A 17,303-nucleotide genomic window follows, 5' to 3' on the forward strand; every position below is an offset into this window, starting at 1 on the left:
TGCCCACATAGCAAGCTGCTTGCTGTAGGGGCACTCAACAGGAGGAAGGGGCCAGGAGCAGCGAAGAGGGACCCAAGAAGAGGAGGATCCAGGCTGCCCTGTGCAAAGCCACTGCACAGAGAAGGTCAGTATATGTGCATTGGATAAAGATGCTTGTATAGTCTTCCACGAAGGCCTACGGGACTGAAACTGACCATCCCTTCGTCAAGGGCGACTCGTGGAACAAGCTCTTACTGTATAGTGAAATACAAAATTAGAAAAAAATAAATAAACACAACCTTTTCTACCGCATAATATTGCCATAGCATTGCATAAAGAACATAAAGTCTGTGAAATCAAAACAAGAGAAACAGCCTACCCAAGCATAACAGTGTTGGAGCACCCATTGCCCAAATCACATTGGCGGTTGTGTCAAAACCACCCACGGATCCAAAAACCGGAGCTGGGGTGTGTGTGGCTGGCCCCGCTCTGCCCACACTGATCCACCCCCAAAGAGACACCAAATCGCAGAGCCCGTCCATGAGGGTGCTGTGTCAGAAAGGCACAGACCCAAGTGGATGTCTGAAAAGATAATGAGATGTATAGCATTCAATTAAAAATTGTCTAAGTCAGAACATCAATCCATGGGTCATAGTCAGCTAAGTAAATAATGTCATACCTGGGTGCTAGAAACTATGCAGTGGTGAGTCTAGGAAGGGTGAAAAGGAAACCATATGAAGGGAATGTGAGATACCAAATAAATTGTCAACTAAGCTGCTCATTTAGGCCCGGGGGCGAGGTGGCAACAAGGTCAACAATCCAACGGACTTCCCGTTGTAAGAGGACCTTGTTCCAATCCCCGCCCCTGGGGTTGGGGTAGATTCTATCCAGGATCAAACATTTATTTCCTGGAAAGATCCCGTGATGTTCATGAATTACATGCCTCCCCAGAGGGAGATCTGGGTTTGCCTTTTTCATGGAAGTGATGTGCCTGGAGGCTCGCAGGGAAAACTTCAGTTTGGTCTTCCCAACGTAGAAACGTTGGCACTGACAGGTGAGAAGGTATACCACCCCCTCGGTCTTGCAGTTGAAAAAGTGATGGGGTTGGTACGGTCGGCCATTGGGAAGAATGATATTTTTGCTGGTGTTCATGTATCTGCATATTGAGCAGCCACCACAGGTGAAGGTCCCAAACCTTTTACATGGATCGTTTCGAAAGTCGCCTACAAATTCACTGTGGACCAATTGGTCTCTTAGTGAGCTGGTGCGTTGATATGTAATGGCCGGTCGTGCAGTTAAATGTGGACGTAGCATGGGGTCATCATATAAGGTATGCCAAAACTTATTGAGAATTGATTTTATGGATTCGTGTTGATTGCTAAACCTCGTAATGATCCTGACTGTAGGGCAGTCATCAAGTCATCAGACTTCCTTCGATGGCTAAACAGTAGCTCACGTCTGGTATGTCCATTGGCTCGCTTGAATGCCTTTTTCAGAGTGGAAAGGGAGTAACCTCTACAGAGAAGTCTATCTCTGAGTGCAGAAGCCTCACGTAGGTATGATTCCTGATCGGAGCAATTCCGCCTTAACCTCAGATACTGGCTGTAAAGGATGGCACGGAGAAGGGGCCGAGGATGGGCGCTCGAGGCATGCAAGATAGTGTTGCCAGCCGTGGGCTTTCGAAAAAGCCCACTTGATAGGCTGCCATCTTTATTTTTTGTAATGGTGTCTAAAAAAGTGACACTGGTCTCACTATAGGTGAAAGTAAATTTCAAATTAAGAGTGTTCTGTTGCATGGAGTAGATGCATTCCTCCAGCTCCTTCTCCGAGCCATCCCACAGCATCAGGATGTCGTCGATATATTGGAACCAAGTCAATACATGTTGTGTATGCAATCTGAGGACTCGTCAGCGAGAGACGACTTTTCCCATTCCCCCAGGTACAGATTGGCGTACGATGGGGCACACGAGGTGCCCATCGCAACGCCCTGTACCTGGAGGAAATGGGAGCTGTCAAAGGAAAAAAATGTAGTGGTGGAGAATATACTCCAGTGCCAGGATAATGAACTCACATAGTTTTTTATCATCTCTATGTGTCTGCGCAATGACGCGTTTAATTACGACCAGGCCTAACTGATGAGGAATAGAACTGTATAAAGCTTCTATGTCGATCGCCACCAACAAGGAGCGCTGTGGAACATGAAGCCCGTCTAAATTTTGTAGAAGATGAATAGTATCCCATACAAAGGAGGGTAAATTCTCAACAAAGGGTTTGAGGTACGAGTCGACATACAAGCTAAGGTGTTCGGTAATGGCCCCATTCCCCGATACGATGGGTCTTCCTGGTGGGACTGAAGGATTCTTGTGAACCTTGGGTAAGCAGTAGAATGTTGGGATCTTAGGGTGTTTTATGCGCAAAAATTCCCAGGTATCTTGGTCTATGATACCCTGAGAGAAAGCTCCATCCACAAGGGCATAAAACTGAATTTCAAATCTGATAATACTCGCTCTAGGGATGGATTTATACCAGTCTCGATTTGCCAAAACTTTTTTACACATTGTTCTATATTGGTCATTGGACATAATGACTATGTTGCCCCCCTTATCGGAGGGCTTAATTGTTAAAGAGTGGCATTTTTTTAAATTTTTGAGCGCGAGTCGTTCTGAAGGGGATAGGTTGTCCACCTCTTTGTGTATTTTTAATTTCCTGATTTCATATGTCACAGAGGAGACAAAGGACATCAGGTTCGGATTCGAGCTGATAGGGGGAAATTTATCTGATTTGTTTTTCAACTTTATAGACCAAGGGGGGGATGGTTCAACCTTCAGTTGCTCCTGAAGTAAAGATTCTATATCGATAGAATCGATTAGATCTGTTGGGTCCTGTTCGTCAAGCAGGGACAACAGCACATCAAGATCTTTTTCATGCTGGATATTTGGAGTTTCGAATTTATCTTTATTCTTAGAGTACATAGTCTTGAGCAGTAATTTTCTCGCAAAGACATTCAAATCTTTAATAACCTCGAAAGTATCGAGGTTAGATTTTGGGCAAAAACTTAGTCCTTTTGATAGCAGCATTCTCTCCTCAACAGACAAGCTATAACTAGATAGATTAATAATATTCATATCTTTAATTTCTACTTCTCCAAACTGTCCAGCCCTTATGTGTTGGGAAGAAGTGTCGATCCCTGTGGAAAAACCTACTTTTACATACGTCATCATTGAAAGCCATAGCCGAGCAAACGCTCGGTTGGGCAGATTGTACAATCTAGGCCTTCGTGGAAGACTATACAAGCATCTTTATCCAATGCACACCAGTACAGCTGTTTTTCAGCTTTTTATTGTGTTCACTGTGTTATGTTTATTAACTATGCTAATGTTTTGTATAATATATAAATTTTTCTATGCAATAAAATTGTTTTTACATTATGCTGTTGCTGTTAAAGTCCCATTACCTTTACTTGGGGGTATTTTTTCACTTATCGATCTAGGGATTTTGGCAGCATACATGATCTAGCTGGATGGTAACCTTTTTCTATTAGTATTACAATCACTTTAAGGTTCTGTAGAGCAATGGTCTCCAACCTTTTTGGCACCTAGGACCGGCGTTGTGGAAAAAAAGCGTGCCAAGGCTTTACGCGGGCAATTTGTCGGGGAAATGGCTGGTGTTAGCGCTTCAATCATCACAGCACCATGGCTGATATGGTGTCAGGCTGATTGAAGCACATTATTTCTGTCATTAGATTGTAATATGAAATTAAATACTTCAACTCACCATAATGCAGAATCTGCCACCAGATGCAGAATGTCACTTGCCTGCCACCAGATTTGGTTTTATACTTTCCACGTAGCCAGTCTCCAGATGCGGTTTGCCACTTGCCACATCACCTGCCACCAGATGTGGATTGTTGCTTGCCACGTTGCCTGCCACCAGATGTGGATTGCCACCTGCCACCAGATGTGGTTTGCCACCTGCCATCAGATGTGGTTTGTCACCTGCCACCATATGTTGATTGTTGCTTGCCACGTCGCCTGCCACCAGATGTGGTTTGCCTCCTGCCACCAGATGTGGTTTGCCACTTGCCACCAGATTTGGTTTGCCAGAACCCAGGTTGGCTTACCATATTCTTATGAGTACTTGTCATGCCTACCCCTAGCATAGGTGGACAAGCACATTAGCTGGCTTCTATGTTCTTCACCTATAGCAGCCCCCATTCCCATAAGGCAAGCAGGCCTTACTGGTACTTGGTTGCCCCCAGGACTTATACACAATGCTATAATGCCTGGCTACTACGCAGGGGCAGTTGTAAACTGAGCACAGCAAACAGGTACTTGCGGTTGGCCGACATGCAGAGTGGTTCAACAAAAATCCAGGTGCAAGGCAGACAGGGTTCAGAATAGTCAGGGTCAAATCCATAGTAAAAAGGCAGGCAGAGTTCCAAGAATATTCAATATCTGATCCAAGGTCGTCAACAAGGGAATCCACACTTGCAGATAGGGCAGACAAACAGGTAGCTTGGAACACTGCACTGCACTGCACTGCACTCTGCACTCCATTAAACACAATATCACAAGCACGAGACGGCAGGCTTGGCTGGCTTAAAGCAGGTTTGGTCTCCACCCAGAGACTGGCTACATCAGCCACCTTGCAGGTGGACAGGCAGACAGAGAGAATGCATCACATCCAAAACCAGGATGCTGAAACGAGACCAATAGCTGTGATGGAGCAGGAGCAATGCATGCCCCTGACAATGGTGGGCTAGGTCTCCCCAATCTCAGAAATTATTATAGAGCAATATCATTAACTAGAATCCTCAGTTGGGGATACCATGATACTCAAAAAGCTTGACTGTCTCTGGAGGGGACATTTAAAAACTTTGAGATTTAATCAAAAACAAGGAGCTCACTCTCCATCAATACCTCCCTTACTTCTGTTTGGTGGTTTTTGCAAAGGAGTCTTTTTAAATCTTGGGCAAGTGATGTAGACACCAGCTCTCTTAGTTCATTTGGAATGGGAAATTATGCCCACTGGGGGAACTCAGGGAGATACATAGTAAGTTTCCACTGGATACCTGGAGATATCAGCAACTACAACATATTTGTAGCGCACCTAAGAGATATTAGAGTGCCATACTCTCTCACTGAATCATTATTTTGAATCATTATGGCTCAAGCAGCCCATTGTTAGAGGTATGTTATCTACTTCTTATAAATTGTTGAACAGACATGATGCCACTACAGGCCTCAGATTTCTTGGGGAATCGGAGACAGAGCTAGACTTCCTCTTTACAGACTTAGAGAAACATAATATGCTAAGACTGACACATACCTCCTCTATTAATCACCAAATACAAGTAATTATAAACTTATATCGAGGTGGTATAGAGTCCCGAAGATGTTGGCTGTTGCATATCCTTTCATGTAAAAATATACTCTGCACTTACCAAACAAAATATTAACAAGAATGTACATGCGTTGCAGCTATATCACTGTTATGTGTTCCCACATCAAGCAAATATCCTAAACATAAATGAAGTGCCGCACAACCACTTTCCTCCCCCTAACTATCCAATACATATACAGTATCTCACAAAAGTGAGTACACCCCTCACATTTTTGTAAATAGTTTATTATACCTGTTAATGTGACAACACTGAAGAAATGACACTTTCCTACAATGTAAAGTAGTGAGTGCACAGCTTGTATAACAGTATACATTTGCTGTCCCCTCAAAATAACTCAACACACAGCCATTAATGTCTAAACCGCTGGCAACAAAAATGAGTACACCCCTAAGTGAAAATTGGGCCCAAAGTGTCAATAATTTGTGTGGCCACCATTATTTTCCAGCACTGCCTTAACCCTCTTAGGCATGGAGTTCACCAGAGCTTCACAGGTTGCCACTGGAGTCCTCTTCCACTCCTCCATGACAACATCATGGAGCTGGTGGATGTTAGAGACCTTGCGCTCCTCTACCTTCCATTTGAGGATGCCCCACAGATACTCAATAGGCTTTAGGTCTGGAGACATGCTTGGCCAGTTCATCACCTTTAACCTCAGCTTCTTTAGCAAGGCAGTGGTTGTCTTGGAGGTGTGTTTTGGGGTTGTTATCACGTTGGTATGCTGCGCTGCGGCCCAGTCTCCGAAGAGAGGAGATCATGCTCTGCTTCAGTATGTCACAGCACACGTTGGCATTCATGGTTCTCTGAATGAACTGTAGCTCCCCAGTTCCGGCAGCACTCATGCAGCCCCAGACCATGACACTCCCACCACCATGCTTGACTGTAGGCAAGACACAGTTGTCTTCGTACTCCTCACCTGGCTGCCGCGACACACGCTTGACACCATCTGAACCAAATAAGTTTATCTTGGTCTCATCAGACCACAGGACATTCATGAACTTAGTCTGCTTGTCTTCAACAAACTGTTGGCGGGATTTTTTTGCATCATCTTTAGAAGAGGCTTCCTTCTGGGATGACAGCCATGCAGACCAATTTGATGCAGTGTGCAGTGTGTGGTCTGAGCACTGACAGGCTGACCCCCCACCCCTTCAACCTCTGTAGCAATGCTGGCAGCACTCATACATCTTTTTCCCAAAGACAACCTCTGGTTATGACGCTAAGCACATGCACTCCACTTCTTTGGTCGACCACGGCGAGGTCTGTTCTGAGTTGAACCTGTCCTGGTAAACCACTGTATGGTCTTGGCCACCATGCTGCAGCTCAGTTTCAGGGTCTTGGCAATATTCTTATAGCCTAGGCCAACTTTATGTAGAGCAACAATTCTTTTTTCAGATCCTCAGAGAGTTCTTTGCCATGAGGCGCCATGTTGAACTTCCAGTGACCAGTATGTGAGAATGAGAGCAATAACACCAAATTTAACACACCTGCTCCCCATTCACACCTGAGACCTTGTAACACTAACAAGTCACATGACACCAGGGAGGGAAAATGGCTAATTGGGCCCAATTTGGACATTTTCACTTAGGGGTGTACTCACTTTTGTTGCCAGCGGTTTAGACATTAATGGCTGTGTGTTGAGTTATTTTGAGGGGAGGAGAGCAAATTTACACTGTTATACAAGCTGTACACTCACTACATTACATTGTAGCAAAGTGTCATTTCTTCAGTGTTGTCACATGAAAAGATATAAAATATTTACAAAAATGTGAGGGGTGTACTCACTTTTGTGACATACTGTATATATTTCATAAATATGTCAATTTTGACTGCATACATTAAAAATTTTAATTCAAATGTCCGTGTTGCTATTTAATCAAAAAATTACTTACCTAAAAAATTGACCCACTTTGCAGTAAGGTTTAAACACACCTTGCCCTTTGCATAGGGCTACTGTTCCCTGTTGTGCCAGGTATTACAGACTCCTCTACACCTTATACCGCCCCTTGCTCCTCCAGCACCAGAGATTTAAAATAGCTCTCATTGGGCAGTATATAGTGAAAGAGTAAAAGAAACCCCCAAAAACTCTTCAAATATAATAACAGTAAAAAGGTCAGGTCTGAGCATGTAGGCCCTTTACTAGGTAATTTTGAGTTGATGACTGGGGACAAAAAGAAGGCAAGTTTAAGTACCTTCTTTAGCTCTGTGTATACAAAGGAAAATGCGGGAGCTCAAGTAAGTTCGTAATGGGGATAGTATTGCCCCAAATGATTCATAATGGCTCAAAACTGACATGGTCCAGAAAAACTTGGACAAAATAAAGGTGAATAAAGCACCTACATCAGATGGTGTGCACCAGGAGTCTCCAAACTATGGCCCTCCAGTTGTTCAGGAACTGCAATTCCCATCATGCCTAGTCATGTCTGTGAATGTCAGAGTTTTACAATGCCTCATGGGATGTGTAGTTCTGCAATAGCTGTAGGGCCTTAGTTTGGACATTCCTGGTGTACACCCATGGGTCTTCGAAGAGTTTTGTTATTGCAAAGCCATTATTTCTCATTTTTAAAGACTTTTTAATGAATGGCATGGTACCACTGGATTGGTTTAAGGCCACTGTGGTGCCTATATTTAAAAAGGGTTCAAAGTCTTTACCAAGTACCTACAGACCGGTTGGTTTAACTTCTATAATCGGGAAGATACTTGAGAGTTTAATAAAAGAGGTTTTTTTTAGGAATCTGTTTTTTTTTTTTTTTATGAGGAGGTAAGCAAAAACTTAAAAAAGGAGTGGCTGTGGATATAGTATACTTAGATTTTTCAAAAGCATTTGACACAGTTCCTCATACATGGCCAATGCATTAGGTAAAGTCTACAGGCTTAGAAAATTCAGTTTGTAAATAGATAGAAAACTGGCTAAAAGACCATTTTCTGTGAGTATTGATTTTCTGATTCATGCTCTAAAAGGTTTAAGTTATTAGTGATGTACCCCATGATTTAGTTTGGGGGACTCTTACTTTTTAACCTATTTATAATGAAGATAGAGTCTGGGATTAAATGTACTGTTTGCAGATGACACCAAGCTCTGCAGTGGAATAATGTTATTACAGGATGTCTACAATTTATAAACCAACCTCAATGCACTATTTAATTGGACAACTATGTGGAAAGTTGGGTTTTATGTCGATTAATGTAAAGTTGTGCACATGGGGGCTAAAACATTCATGCATCATACATGCAAAATGGGAACAGCTGGGGAAGTCAGTGCTTGAGAAGGATCTGGTTGCTTTGGTAGATCATATATTTAATAATAGCATGCAATGGCAAACTGTAGTTTCTAAAGCTAGCAAAGTACTTTCTTGTATTAAAAGGGGTATAGACTCCAGAGAGTGAGGCACCATATTTCCCCTGTACAAATCATGAGTAAAACCTCATCTAGAATATGCAGTTAAGTTTTGGGTACCAGTTCACAAAATGGATATCGGAGAACTGGAGATAGTGCAGAGAAGGGCAACTAAACCGATAAGAGGCATGGATAAACTCAGCTATGAAGAAAGATTGGTTGAACTGAATGTATTCTATCTTGATAAGAGGTGGTTAAGGGGGATATGATCAACATGTAAAATACAGTACATAAGTGGTCCATGTAGTGAAATGGGTGTTGAGTTATCCACTTTCAGGTCATTACAGAGGACAAGGGGCATGCTTTACATCTGGAGGAAAAGAGATTTAACCTTCAGATATAGAAGGGTGTCTTTATAGTAAGAGCTGTGAAAATGTGAAATAGACTTCCTCAAAAACTAGTTCTGACCAGCTCAGTAGATTGTTTTAAAAAAGAGCTGGCTACATTCCAAAATGCGATAAATATTCAGTAACTGGATACTAACATTTATAGATCAAGAGAATATCTGATTGCCTCTTGGGATATCAGAGAGGGATTTATTTCTACCCCACTGGAGCTAATTGGATCATGCTTTATTGAGATTTTTGGGCTTCCTCTGGATCAGCTGTAGGTATATAATTGTGTATATGGAGTTTTTTTTTTTGGTTGAACTAGATTGTTTTGTGTCTTTTTTCAACCTGACTAACTACAGTATGTAAAAATACAATTTTTTTTTTGCAGATGGTAGCAAAATATGTAGTAGAATATAATCCTTATAGGATATCTCTACCTTACAAACAGACATGAATGCACTGACCAACTGGGAAATTATGTAGCAAATAAGAATTTAAAAAAGTTTCACTACATCTTTTATTTCATTATGGAATCCCCTAGGTTAGATAGAGCACAGCATAGCATAGAGCACTTGGCCCTGTTCTAGCAAGGAAATGGAGTTTTAACTCATAGGTAGAGTGGGGAGGGGGGCGAAAATGAAAAAAGACGCAGGAGAGAAGAAGAGATAACATTGGATTGGGCTGGATTTTGCTGGCTGGCTGTGAAAAGCCTGGTTACTAGGCAGGTATGAAGTCTGTTTTCTTCTATAAGGCTCACTTTAGACAGGGCCGCATTGACTCTGCTGACTTCCCGCTTAGCACCAGCAGGGAAGAGAATCATCTTTTACAGTCTTAGTAATAGTTGGTGGCTTTTGTTGTGAATGCCAACACTTGTTATTCACAACTAGGGATGGGCTTTATGTTCGCATCGAACATGAGTTTGAGACGAACATTGGCTTTTCGCCCATTCCCTGAACAGCGAACAATTTGTGGTGTTCGCGGCAAATTCGAAAGCCACGGAACACCTTTTAAAAGTCTATGGAAGAAATCAAAAGTGCTAATTTTAAAGGCTTATATGCATTGTATTGTTATAAAAAGTGTTTTGGGACCCGGGTCCTGCCCCAGGGGACATGTATCAATGCAAAAAAAAGTTTTAAAAACAGACGTTTTTTCAGGAGCAGTAATTTTAATAATGCTTAAAGTGAAACAATAAAAGTGTAACATTCCTTTAAATTTCGTACCTTGGGGGTGTCTATAGTATGTCTGTAAAGTGGCGCATGTTTCCCATGTTTAGAACAGTCTGACAGCAAAATTACATTTCTAAAGGAAAAAAAGTCATGTAAAACTACTATCGCTAGCGCCGGCTATAATGAATTGTCAGTCCAGCAATACACATGAAAGTTCATTGATAAAAATGGCATGGAATTTCCCCACAGGGGAACCCTGCTTCAAAATTTAAAAAAAAAATGGCATGGGGGTCCCCCTCAAAATCCATACCAGACCCTTCATGTCTGGTATGGATTTAAAGGGGAACACCACGCCAAAATTTATTTTAAAAAAATGGCGTGGGGTCCCCCCAAAAATCAACACCAGACCCTTATCCGAGCATGCAACCTGGTGGGCCACAGGAAAAGAGGGGGGGCGAGAGAGCACCCCCCCTGAACCGTACCAGGCCACATGCCCTCAACATTGGGAGGGTGCTTTGGGGTAGCCCCCCAAAGCACCTTGTTCCCATGTTGATGGTGAGAAGGGCCTCATCCCCACAACCCTTGCCCAGTGGTTGTGGGGGTCTGTGGGCGGGGGGCTTATAGAAATCTGGAAGTCCCCTTTAACAAGGGGACCCCCAGATCCTGCCCCCCCTGTGTGAATTGGTAATGGGGTACAAATGTACCCCTACCATTTCACAAAAAAAGTGTCAAAAAGGTTAAAAAACACATGAGACGGTTTTTGACACATCCTTTATTAATTTGTTGTTCTTCCATCTTCTTTCTTCTGGTTTCTTCAGTGTTCTTCTTCTTCCTCCATCTTCTTCTTCTCCATCTTCTTCTTCCTCCGCTGTTCTCATCCCGCATCTTCCTCCGGCTTCTTCTCTGCTCCGTCCGCATGATCCGCCTCAGTGGGAGTCTTCTCCGAAGCGTCACACGGCGGAAGACTCCCACTGAGGCGGATCGTGCGGACGGAGCAGAGAAGCCACAGGAAGATGCGGGATGAGAAGAGCGGAGGAAGAAGAAGATGGAGAAGAAGAAGATGGAGGAAGAAGAAGAACACCAAAGAAAGACCAGAAGAAAGAAGATTGAAGAAGAAGAAATTAATAAATGACTTGTCAAAAATCGTCTCTTGTGTTTTTTAACCTTTTTGATACTTTTTTTGTGAAATGGTAGGGGTACATCTGCGGGATCTGGGGGTGCCCTTGTTAAAGGTGGCTTCCAGATTCTGATAAGCCCCCCGCCCACAGACCCCCACAACCACTGGGTAAGGGTTGTGGGGATGAGGCCCTTCTCCCCATCAACATGGGAACAAGGTGCTTTGGGGGGCTACCCCAAAGCACCCTCCCAATTTTGAGGGCATGTGGCCTGGTATGGTTCAGGAGGGGGAGGCGCTCTCTTGTCCCCCCTCTTTTCCTGTGGCCTGCCAGGCTGCGTCCTCGGATAAGGGTCTGGTATGGATTTTTGGGGGGACCCCACGCCATTTAAAAAAAAAAATTTTGGCACGGGGTTCCCCTTAATATCCATACCAGACCTGAAGGGCCTGGTATGGAATTTAGGGGGACCCCCACGCATTTTTTTTTTTTTTTTTAATTTTGGTTCGGGGTTCCCCTGTGGGGAAATTCCATGCCGTTTTTATCAATGAACTTTTATGTGTATTGCCGGACCGACAATTCATTATAGGCGGCGCTAGCGATAGTAGTTTCACATTAGTTTTTTTCCTTTAGAAATGTCATTTTGCTGTCAGACTGTTCTAAACACGGGAAACATGCGCCCCTTTACAGGCATACTATAGACACCCCCCAGGTACAATATTTAAAGGAATATTACACTTTTATTGTTTCACTTTAAGCATTATTAAAATCACTGCTCCCGAAAAAAAACGTCCATTTTTAAAACTTCTTTTTGCATTGATACATGTCCCCTGGGGCAGGACCCAGGTCCCCAAACACTTTTTATGACAATAACTTGCATATAAGCCTTTAAAATGAGCACTTTTGATTATTCATGTTCGTGTCCCATAGACTTTAACGGTGTTCGCGTGTTTGAATGAATTTTTTGCCTGTTTGCATTTTCTGGATGCGAACCGAACCGGGGGGGGTGTTCGGCTCATCCCTATTCACAACAATGAAATAACAACAATGACAACCACGTATGCCACAAGCTATTACTCTGATTGTCAAAGCTTAATCATCTCCCTGCCAGCACTACACTACTACTACACTATGTAGCCTTTTTTCTCTTGGTCCTTATGGTGGTATGGTGGATTGGAGGCGTTAGCAGCCGTTACAGAGCCTTGGTTATCGTGAGGATTGCAAAGGATCTTAAAGCAAAAGCACATATTGACCTTCTTTTTGCATAAAGAGGTCACATTGGTCTGGTAAGTGTTTTATCTATAAGTGAGCACCAGGCAGAAAATTGTTTTATAGTGAAGAAGCACTAGTGATAAAGCACTGAAGAACTTCATATATTGGAATTATTGCAGACACATGTGGATAGAATGGACACTATATGAAGACACATGATTTATTTGTGTAAATATTTCATCAAGAGTTTTATGTCAACGTTTTGAGTGGTATATAGTGATATACATCATACATTATAATTGGAAAAGGGTGGTATTGAGTATAGTGCCCCCTTTCTTTGTTTATTTTTTGCCACAGTGTATTTTTACACATCTGGGAGGCAACTTTTTGTATTTGTCACACAGCACATTTATCTTTTCACATATTTAATCTTTTCACAGATTTAATTTATTTACTTCCTTGGCGTGGATTTTTTACTGTTCGTAAACTAGCAGGAGGAAAGGAGCATGGTGATGTGACCGCAAACTTGCAGAAAGAGAATTCAAAACTAATCAAAGTATTATTTTACTGAAGTGGTAGTTAATGCTTTGAATAGACTTCCTGCAGAGGTAGTGAGTCAGTTAACAGTAAAAGGATTCAAATTGCTTTCGACAAACATAGACCTTTATTCAGACAAGTAAATAAATAAAATAGGGCAGACTTGATGGACCATTTGTTCTTTCTTCTGCCATCATTTTTCTGTGTTTCAATGTCAATGTTGTAAATGACCCACTCCATCATTAACAACAACACCCTTTGCCTCTCTTCCGTCCCCATAGCAAAGATGGCTGCCTCAGGCATTTTGCGCTGCTTTTGTGTGTGTGGCCACACGCACATGCACAGGCAGTCAGCATAGTGATACTGAGTCTGCTTTTTTAATGTGACACTTAAACAAAATGACCAAACAAGCATAATAAAAATATAAACAAAAAATTAACAGAAAAATAATATCTAAGGGAAAGGAGAAGTAGTTACCGTATTTTTTGATCCATAAGACGCACTCCCCCCCCCCCCCCCAAAAAAAAACATGTCTGTGCGTCTTATGGAGCGAATATTGAATACCGGGCTGGCCGTAGACAATACCATGCAGCGATCATCTTTTTCGGGCCCGGCCAGGCCCCAGCAGCACACATGATGATCATAAAGCAAGGGAAGGGAGCCCGGCCCGGGTAGAAGAAGCCAGCCCAGGAAGCTTTGCAGCAGGTGAGCAGGGCCAGTGTGCGGAAGCGCGCGGCACACCCACGCAATGTCATTATGTGTTGCTCTGTGCACTGGGCCTGCTCACCTGCTGCTGCAAACCTAAAAGTGTACCCTCATAGATCGTCACCTTCCTCCGAGTCCCTTCCAGTCCCTCGCCTCGGCAAACAGTGCCCGCCCGGAACGGGCAGAAGAGAAGAGGAGAGGAGTGAGAGGACACACCAGCAAGCCACAACAGGTACCAGCCCATCCACCCACTGCAGGGACCAGGTGCCAGCCTAGCCACCCACTGCAGGGACCAGGTGCCAATAAAAAGAATTCTCTGGAGAAAAAGAGAGGTCAAACAGCCCAAAAGGGATTCTTCAAGAAGGAATAAAAACTGTTTTTTAGCAAAAATAATAATTACTTTATTATAAATAATTCCACCATATACAAAATTTAAAAAATAGAAGCTACCTCACCACATAATAATATAACCTGATAACGTTATCAGAACACAGATAGCAATACCATTCACACATTCATTCAAACCAATCAAACAGAAGTCAGTTGATTAGTGGTTAATTCCTAGTAAAACAGATAAGGTGTCCAGGAATAGTTGTAGTATGTATGGGCCCAAACATTGGCCAATTTGATCAGCACTTTAATTAGTCGTGGATCTGAATGAGATTTCCACAGCTGAAAGTTTCTGTATGGTGACCATACAGAAACTTTCAGCTGTGGAAATCCCATTCAATTTTGTATATGGTGGAATTATTTATAATAAAGTAATTATTATTTTTGTTAAAAAACTGTTTTTCTTTCTCCTTGAAGAATCCCTTTTGGGCTGTTTGCCCTCTCTTTTTCTCCAGAGAATTCTTTCTATTGGCACCTGGTCCCTGCAGTGGGTGGCTGGGCTGGCACCTGGTCCCTGCAGTGGGTGGCTGGGCTGGTACCTGTTGTGGCTTGCTTGCTTCTTTCGATATGCATCTACCTGATTCAGAAGAAACAAACCTAACTTTAATTAACTTACATTCAATTAGGTGAATGGTTTATATTTGGGCAGTTGAAGAATTACTTGTATTTTTTCATTAACTACTCATTCTTCCTTGCTTAAGTCCATATATTAGGGTGATCATTCATGACAATTCTTTTGTTTTTTCGGGACCAAGTGCAAGCCTAGCCACCCACTGCAGTGACCAGGTGTCAGCCTAGCCACCCACTGCACTGACCAGGTGCCAGCCCAGCCACCCACTGCACTGACCAGGTGCCAGCCCACCCACCCACTGCAGGGACCAGGTGCCAGCCAAGCCACTCACTGCAGGGACCAGGTGCCAGCTCAGCCACCCACTGCAGTGACCAGGTGCCAGCCTAGCCACCCACTGCAGGGACCAGGTGCCAGCTCAGCCACCCACTGCGGGGACCAAGTGCCAGCTCAGCCACCCACTGCCGGGACCAGGTGCCAGCCCAGCCACCCACAGCAGGGCCAGGGATCAGGTGCCAGCCCAGCCACCCACAGCAGGGCCAGGGACCAGGTGCTAAAGCAGAAAGGATGATAAAGCAGAAAAGACTAGCATGTAAAATTCCTTTTAAACTGGAGATAGTAAAATATTCTAAGGAACATGGAAACAGAGCAGCGGAGAGACATTTTGGGCCACCTCCATCTAAAAAAAGAGAGTGGAGGAAACAGGAGGATCAGCTGCAAAAAAGCAAATAAAAGTAAGCACACTTTTCGTGGGCATGCTGCCAAGTGGCCACAGTTAGACGTGGACATGAAAGAATGGATCACTCGTCACCGGAATAATGGCTTCTCAGTCTCTACAAAACATATAATATATGAAACCAAACGCATTGCTGTAGAGAAACACATTCAGGATTTTACTGGATCACCATCGTAGTGCTACAGATTTATGAGGCGATATGACCTTGTTATGCGCACCAAAACTAGAATTGCGCAAGAAATGCCAAAAGAATGTGCATCTAAGAGTCTTTTCATAAATTTGTAATTGATGCTAGGAAGAAAAATGGTTTTGAAATTGGCCAGATTGGGAATGTGGATGAAGTCACACTAACCTTTGATGTGCCATCTAATAGGACTGTTGATCTGAAAGGTGCCAAAACCATAACTGTGAAAGCCTCAGGTCATGAGAAAACCCATTACACAGTTGTGTTGTTTTGTTGAGCAGACGGCACCAAATTACTGCCCATTTTAATCTTCAAAAGGAAAACATTTCCAAAAGAAGTGATTCCACGAGGAGTTGTACATATTCATGAGAAAGGATGGATGGATGAAAATGGAATAAGAGTATGGGTTGAAAAAGTGTGGTCCAAACATCCTGGAGGACTTCTGAAAAACCTGCCTTATTAGTGCTTGACCAGTTTAGAGCAGTGGTCATCAACCCTGTCCTCAGGGCCCACTAATAGGCCAGGTTTGCAAGATAACTGAAATACATCACAGGTGATATCATTTGCTGCTCAGTGATTGCAGTATTCTAGCCTGCATCTCCCAAGGTAATACATAAAACCTGGCCCATTAGTGGGCCCTGAGGACAAGGTTGATGACCACTGGTATAGAGCACATGTTAGCGAAACTACAAAAAAGTGCTTTAAAGAAGTGAAGATCATCTAGCTGTAATTCCTGGGGGTCTTACCAGCCAGTTGCAACCTCTGGACATTTCCATCAACAAACCATTTAAAGTCTTTATGCGAGAAGAATGGAACAAATGGATGGCTGCTGGTAACCATGATCTGATACCTACTGGACGAATGAAGAGGCCCACTACCACTTAAGTTTGTGAATGGGTGAAAACATCATAGCACTCAGTGAAGGAGGAAATCGTTGTACAGTCATTCAAAAAATGTGGCATTAGCAATGCCTTAGATGGAACTAAACATAGTATTGTATGTGAAGATAGCGAAGAAAGTGATGTCAGTAATTGTGAGCAACTGAACTTCATAAATTCTGACACTACCGATGATGAGTTCTTGGGGTTCCCAGAAAACTTGTTAATGACAGTGATGATGGTTCTTAATGGCATTGTTGACTGCTGTTCACTTCACATGGTTGAAATAATATTCTGTTATATTTTGTTAAATATTTTAGTACACCATTTGGTTCAGAATATTTTTTTTCTTGTTTTCCACCTCTAAAACCCAGGTGCGTCTTATGGTCAGGTGCATCTTATGGAGTGAAAAATACTGTAATTAGGGTTAATTTAGCTTTGTTTGTGGAACTGAGGAGAGAGTGCAGAAAGGGACAACTAAACTGAAAAAAAAGGCATGTAGAACCTCTGCTATAAAAACTGATTAGCTGAATTCCCTTTTCCTATTCTCCCTTGAGAAAAAGGATTTCATCACATTATATAAATACATAAATGGCCCATATCGCAAACTTGGTGTGAAGGTATTAACTTTAAGGTCATTACAAAGAACACGGGGACACCCTCTGCATCTGGAGAAAAACGATTATACCTTTGCATATGGAAAGGCTTC

General features: G+C 42.9%; 1 protein-coding gene across 2 annotated transcripts in view; it reads left to right on the forward strand.

Moving 5' to 3' along the window:
* Positions 1 to 17,303, forward strand: part of DOCK2 (dedicator of cytokinesis 2) — a 475,532-nt gene that overhangs the window by 382,020 nt on the left and 76,209 nt on the right. The gene's annotated exons all lie outside the window — the stretch shown is intronic.

The sequence above is a fragment of the Aquarana catesbeiana genome, linkage group LG03 (genome assembly GCF_042186555.1).
Source record: "Aquarana catesbeiana isolate 2022-GZ linkage group LG03, ASM4218655v1, whole genome shotgun sequence".
NCBI classification, from domain to species: domain Eukaryota; kingdom Metazoa; phylum Chordata; class Amphibia; order Anura; family Ranidae; genus Aquarana; species Aquarana catesbeiana.